At 43.5% G+C, this 7,500-nt stretch overlaps 1 protein-coding gene across 3 annotated transcripts in view; it reads right to left on the bottom strand.

Annotated features, from left to right (window-relative positions):
• The window catches only part of LOC135214811 (protein amalgam-like), a 235,523-nt gene that overhangs the window by 68,685 nt on the left and 159,338 nt on the right, over positions 1-7,500 (bottom strand). The gene's annotated exons all lie outside the window — the stretch shown is intronic.

The following is a 7,500-nucleotide window of genomic DNA, read 5'->3' as shown; positions in this document are numbered from 1 at the left end:
GGAAACTTCTGTCACTGAGGCATTATTTTGAATTAAATACTTGACTTGGCCAGCAAAGAGAAGAATGAGAAGTCTGCAAGATACCTTTCATTATTTTTGTTTCTATCACAGTCACCCTATTCGACTGGGTGGTTTTTACAGTGTGCGGTTCCGGGTTGCAGCCTCCCTCCTTAGGAGTCCATCACTTTTCTCACTATGTGCGCTGTTTCTAGGAGCACACTCTTCTTCATGAGTCCTGGAGCTACTTCGGCATCTAGTCTTTCCAAGTTCCTTTACAGGAATCTTGGGATCCCAGTATTCCTATGATTATGGGTACAATTTCCATTGGCATATCCCATATCCTTCTTATTCCTATTTTCAGGTCCTGATACTCATCAGTCTTTTCTGTTTCTTTCTATTCTACTCTGGTGTCCCATGGTATTACGACATCAATTATTATTATTATTATTATTATTATTATTATTATTATTATTATTATTATTATTATTATTTAGCAGCAGTAGTAGTAGTAGTTAATTGATTAACTATTTAAAAACTATTAGATAGTACATGACACAAAGGACCACACTTCGTTTCCTTTTTTTTATTTTTGTCTTGTATAGATCCTAGCAAGAAAAGCTCATAAAGTAGTCAGTCACACCGACCTTTAAATAGCACATAAAAACCACCGATCACGGCGAAACCACCGCTTATCTTAATCAAAGCCTTTACATCAAAAATATCCCAGTTCGAAATGCGTAGAGACCATCATTTCCGGGAGTCGTTTCTCACGCAATCTTTTTCCGGCGCCAAGTCACGAAACCCGGGATTCCACTCCACTTTTTTTTTTTTTTTTTTTTTTTTTTTTTTTTTTTTTTTTCAAGTCCTCCATTCGCCGACGAACTCTTCCCCCTTTCCGCATATGTGAGTGATTTGCGTTCTCATAATGAAGGGGCCTCCTTCATCTCGGCCTTACTTTACGAGATGGGCACGGAGTAGTGGTTTAATGACGTTCAGTCAGGTTCTTTGTCAATCATTTTTTTTTTCACTGCCACGAACCCTGCCATTTCTGCGTCGATAATGACTCTGGCAAAGCTATGGCCGGAAGCAAGTCAGTGGATTTAATTGAGGGAGCATCGGTTAATAATTTTCTAGGACACGTTTCATCTTCATGCATTTAATTTCGGATTTCTCATTAGATAGCTTTAAATTAGACATTTCATCTTGGTGCTTTTATTTTTGGACTTCCTTTAATTGAAGCAGACATTTCAAGTTGGGACCAACTTTAAATTTGATTTGAGGATTCCTTTCAATGATTTGAGAGTAGACATTTTAAGTGTTTGACACGTCCTCTAAATATTTTTGAATAATACATTCCATCTTAATGGATTTAATATGGAATTCTATTTATATAAAATTGAAGTAGGCATTCCATCCTTATAGCTATTAATTTATGTCCACAGCGTGACATAAATTAATATATGCATAGGAGTAATTTTGCATCACCGATTAATTATATTTAAACAAAATTTAGACAGACGAAGACACCGAATGTGCATAAGTATTCTGTAATTTTTTGGAAAGTAAAAAAATTGAAGTTTTGTTCATATCCTGCTCATCACATAAGCAGAAACCTTAAAGATAACCTCGTTATTTTACAGTCCAATTTATTATCAGTTGCATTAAGGAAGGCTAGGTCTGCTTTACTCCCAGTGCAAGCTTGGAAATGAAATAATGTTGAACGTTCGCTTGCAAATGTGGTGAAAGTTTGCGAGTGACCTCTTCCTGGAAAAACAGGAAGGGGTCAAAAAATAACTACGACAGAAAACTTGCCTCCATCCGAGTGAATGGAGAATTTCGGTAGAGAAAGGAAAAAAAATCAAGTTCAGAAAAAAAAGAAAAATTTGCGTTTCCACGCTGAAGTGGGAGAGCTGTCGTGCTTAGAAACTGTGATATATGGACAGAATTGATTTGCGTCTGATCAGAGTGAGGAATATACACATACACACACAGACACACACACACACACACACACACACACACACACATATATATATATATATATATATATATATATATATATATATATATATATATATATATATATATATTGCTACGTCTATAGAACGCCTCGCCTTCCAGCAGAGTTTTAGTTATATTTAATTATAAAAGTAGCAGCCATGCCTTCTCCTGAAGCGACTGTTGTTGGGAGAGTGGGTATGTCGTAGAATGATATTTCCGGTCTGACGGAAGCTTAGGGTAAGAGAGGCAAGTCCACAAGATAGCTAAGGCTTCGAGATGGATTTTAGGGACTTCTACAATAAGACCTATTTTCCTTCCAATTTGCTGGCGTTGTGTTTACCACCTTTCAGGCAATGCTCGAGGCGGTTTTTGGAAGCACCGTGATTCGAAAACAACACGTATCGCTCTCAGTCGGCTGAGAGACGTGATCTCGGACAGAGGTCAAATTGCCAGCCTCCCAAAATTAGGCCTACCCACGACGTACTGGTGGACACGAACCCCAGACCTGAACAGAGGTCAGGCCGCATTCTTCTACAAGGATACACAGAATATTGCATAAAGGTACGTCTGAAAGTGTAAACTTCAACCCAGCACCTTTTACTACCATACGACTCTTGCTAAATTCATTTTCAATTCTCATTTTTACCCCTTCTACATCAGAAGCCCTTTGTCCTCATGGGACCACGTGCTCCCCTTTGTGACTTGTTAAAGACCAAGTTTTCGTGCCATACCTCAGTGAACCATTCGAGTTTACCATTCCCCAATGTTAGAGAATTAATCAGCCTTAATCAAAGCAAGAAGTCATTTTTCCTTTTATCTCGTTTAATCTGGGATTCTTTCCAGATTCCATGAGTCACGTGCCGCTCTCTGCCGCAAGTGTGCATTAACCCAAGTGAATGAAAATCAGCTGAATTGAATGAGACTATAAGCCCCAACGTGGGGGCCAATATCATTTAACTTTTCTCCAGGCCAGCACGGGCCTTTTGTAAATAAATAGTTTTAAAGTAACGAGCTGAGTTTTCTGGCGACTTCCCTCTAAAGAAAGTAATAATAACTGTCAGTTTTACGGTAAGTTAAAGCAATTCCCTCTTGAAATCCCTAAATTACTTCCGTTACGTATCTAGCCTCTCACAAGGCTATATACGTAACATTGTCGACCTCGCCGAGGATCGAATCCGGGCTTGCTTAAAAAAGCTTGTAAATCGCGTTATCCGTTGTAAAACGTAAACTGTAAATTATTTTACAAAAAGTAAATCAAGCACACTTGCAGGGAAAGAAGACACACTGACTCACGGTAAGGTATTCCATTCATTAATATGATTATTCTATAACCAATGTTAGCTTAAGGTACGTTTAAGTATTTTTATTGTAGAAGTGTTTAAAAGAGCGTAGGTAGAAATCTTATTATTGTAACGGCGAACGCGCCAGAGCTTTATTTTAGCGGCGAGCAACAATTTGCCCCCGCGAATTCTCTGTTTACTTTGTGCTGTCCTCGTCGGACGAGACAGAGCACGTGTGTAGAATAGATGCCAGAAAGAACCAGATCAAAACTAGGAAGTGCTTTGCCAGGGTTTATTGCTGTGTTTGAAAGCCTAGCTAGTTAGGAGTGTTTTACTAATAGTTACGGCAAAAGAAGTGTACAATTCTTTTGTCTGTGATATGTTAGGGAATCCATTTTTAACTTAGTTTCATTCCAAGTGTTGGTAACCGCTACCTCTCAGCTTGAATTCAGCTTAGAGCTCTCTCGCGCCTGCGCGGTCTCAACCAGCCTTCGTCTCATTCACAGCGGCAGCCATGTTTGTTTTCTCTTTCAACATTATCTAAACAATTTAAGCAAAGTAACGTAAGTCTCAAAGTTTTAACGTAAATAATATCGATCTCGGTACTAGTATCTATCGTTCTGCCAGAGAAATTAACGTAATTCGCCTTGAATAAGAAAGTAGAATTTTGTGTTGTAAATTGCCTTCGCATTTACAGAGAATCAGCTGATTCGCCATCAATGCTAGCACACCGTGGTGCTAACCCGCTCTTCTCGCCTCACGTGTTTCACCTCGCATCGCTCACTCGCGCGCTGAGCGAAAATTTCATTTCACTTAACGTAACCTCATTTACAATTGTTTGCTAACATCGTTTTAAATCCTTACCGTCATTTCACTGTTCACAGGGACCTAGTAATCTTACCTAAAGTTAACGTAAATCTCAAGTAGAGTAAATCACAAGAATTGTTAACGTAAAACGCGTCTTTGTAAAATTCATAATTGAAACGCAAATCATTTCATAAGCGCAAGCCGCTAACATTAACGTAAAAATCGTTCCCACGAGCGCGTTATCATTTTCATAAAAACGTTATCCAAAAGCAATTCTTTCATTAAAAACACGTTACGTAAGTAAATCATTTAACGCAAGTTGCGTCATATTAAACTAACATTAGTAGTTCAATTCAAATATAAGGGAGTTCATTCATATATCATTTTCACCCTCTCCGAGAGAGAGAGAGAGAGAGAGAGAGAGAGAGAGAGAGAAAAACCAGAACACAGTATTCACGAAGCCAACGAGTACTACATCTTACCATTAATTATAGCATGCAGAATTAACATTATTTTAGTCTCTTGTGTCTTTCATTTACACAGCGTGATACGTACGCCTGTGTCCATTGCAGTTTGCAAGCATTTATTTATTTCATTTACCGAGTACTTCAGCGAGGGACTGAGCATTCCTAAAATTTCCATTACCTGTCGTTGCCCGAGTGGTCTTTTCATTTTCTTTATCACGAAAGACTTGCGTATACCGCAAGCACAATTCGCACAGTGTGCCACGCAAATTCATTACTTCCAGACAGGGAAGTCATTACCAGTTTAGGACTGGCCACCACCAGTGCACGTCAGGCCTTACCATTTCACAGTGCCACTAATTCTTGACACTGTCCATCGACTGGCTGCTGAAGTACTCCCACCTTTTACTTTCTCTCCTCCACTATTACACTCTGCCATGAGCAGTGCCATTTCACTTCAGTATATTTAAGTATACTGCATGTAGTGTCGGGACACACCAGCACGATACCAGTGCTCCAAGGAACGCCTCCATAAATGCCATTGCACCTGTACAGGCCGTACAGGTAGCCATTAAACCTGCGTGTCCGTCCTTACGGAACGCCCAAATAATTAGTGTCCCAATAATGTGTCCGTGTACAAGGGTCAGTGATCCTTCGGAACACTCAACAAGGGAACGCCTCCCAGAAGTGCCGCAATACCAGCCCTAAGTGCTGACAAACCTGCGTGTCCGTCCTTACGGAACGCCCAATTCATTAATGTCCGTGTACAAGGGTCAGTGATCCTTCGGAACACTCAACAAGGGAACGCCTCCCAGAAGTGCCGCAATACCAGCCCTAAGTGCTGACAAACCTGCGTGTCCGTCCTTACGGAACGCCCAAATTCATTAATGTCCGTGTACGAGGATCAGTGATCTTTCGGACCATCCTAAGGGAACGCCTCCCCAAAGTGCCGCAATACCAGCACTACTAGTGCTGCCCAAGGAACGCCTCCTCATAAGTGCCGCGCACCTGTACAGACGTACAGGTAGCCCTATACCTGCGTGTCCGTCCTACGGAACGCTCATCATTATAGAGTATCCGCCCATTTTGGATCACTGAACCAAGGAACGCCTCCTCATAAGTGCCGTGCACCTGTATTGGACCTACAGGTAGCCAATTCCAACGTCTCCCAAGTTGGGAACGCCCGTAAGTGTGACGTACGCCGCACACTGCATTCGATTTTTTCACCTCATCAGAAGGTGCCATTCACAAAGTGCCACCGAGCACCCAGTCTTTTCAGACTTTTCCTTACCACGTCGCAGAACCCATTTCCAAGTGAATGCCACTTTCCACAGTAGGCACTCCCATTCCATCCATTTACCCTTCCTGGTCATTATTATCATTTTCATCCGAGCCTCTCCTGCAGCCTAAGGGAAATGTCTTCCCCTGCTTCCCGCGACTTCTTTGCCAGAGAGCTAGAGAAGCTCGGAGCCCTCATAACTCTGGGCAAGGAGGCTGGTTACACTGGACCAGCACTTGACCAGTGGATAAAGACGCAGCAGGCTGCCGCACGCCGCCAAAGAAAAGAAAGTGCAAGAAAAGCAAGTAAGAGAAAACCAGAGACAAGCCAGAGAAGCAGAAAGGAAGGCAAGGGAAGAGGAGCGAAAGCATGAGCTCGCTCTCAAGGAGAAGGAACTCGACATCAAGCGGGAGAAGGCCCGTAAGGAGAGTATCCTAGCTCAAGCCACTCTGCCAGCTTCCAGCCCTGCACCCCCTGTCTCTCTTAGTCCCGCCGTTCTCTGGTCAGCCTGACATCCCTTCTATTTGTGAGCCTGGTCCTGATCCAGTGCCGGAGATAGAAATTCCTGCCGCATCCTGCCAGCCTTTTACCTTTTTACCGCCTACCTCCTCCCTTTTGGAAGAGGTAAGCCCACCAGTTAACCCCGAAATTGCTTCCGAGGGTGATTCAACGGAGGTTTCCTTAACCTCCCCACGTCACATCACTGCCAGAGAGGACTCTTCACCTGTGCCAGAGCACACTGCCAGCCTTGGTGACTCCGCAGATTCGCAACCTGTGGGGCCATCTCGGCCTTATCATCCAGTGCCACGGAAGAGGTTCTGGAACAAGTTCTGCCGAGACTGTGGCCGCAAGGGTCACATGTCTGCCAACTACGGAGGGTGCGCGAACCACAATATTCCTGCCGTCGCAATGGCCATTACTAATCCTTCTTCTCTAGGACCCCCAGCTAAGGGCCCTATAACCGTCGCACCCCTCCAAAGTCATTATCAGCCAAGCCACGTCAGAGCCTACGACGACTCTGGCGCTCAAGTCTCCCTGATACGGGAAGACAGAATTCCCCGAGGGCTAATGTTGATAGACGTCGATTGATCACCATTGAAGGTATCAATCACATTAAACTGATCCTTCCGACCGTCCAATTGAGGGTCACTAGACCTCACTTCTCCAAAGAATGTACTCTTGCAGTTGCAAGCTACATCCCAGGAGGTTATGACCTCCTCCTAGGGCAAGACATGAAGTCTCCCTCGCATTCCAAAAAGCCTAGGGGTCCTAACCCCACAACAAATCACTCCAAAGCAAGGAGTCATCGCAATTCTACTTCCTCCAGGAAGTACATCCACCAACAGTCTCCCCCGTTACCAAGGAGGGAGATTGACCATTCACAGTTCCGTTGCAAGACCTGTAACGTAATAGGGCACTCCACAAATTGGCCTAGGTGCCCTAGCAAGTTATGTGCAGCGGACACTGTCCAAGTCCCACAAGGCTTAGCCTTCCAAAAGAGACAGGACCCTCTGTCTCCCATAACCAAGGGCACGCTGAGAGGTATTGCACCTCCGGTACCCGTCACAGGTCCAGTCGACCTCAACTCTCTGCCAGTGCCACTTGGCAGCACTGAGCAGTGCCAAGCTCCGTCCAGCCTGGACGTAGAGCCACCACAGAACTTGACTTC

This window comes from Macrobrachium nipponense, chromosome 46, assembly GCF_015104395.2.
Source record: "Macrobrachium nipponense isolate FS-2020 chromosome 46, ASM1510439v2, whole genome shotgun sequence".
In the NCBI taxonomy this organism is placed as follows: domain Eukaryota; kingdom Metazoa; phylum Arthropoda; class Malacostraca; order Decapoda; family Palaemonidae; genus Macrobrachium; species Macrobrachium nipponense.
Note: the sequence above shows the minus strand (reverse complement) of the source record. Positions and strands in the feature narration are given on the sequence as shown.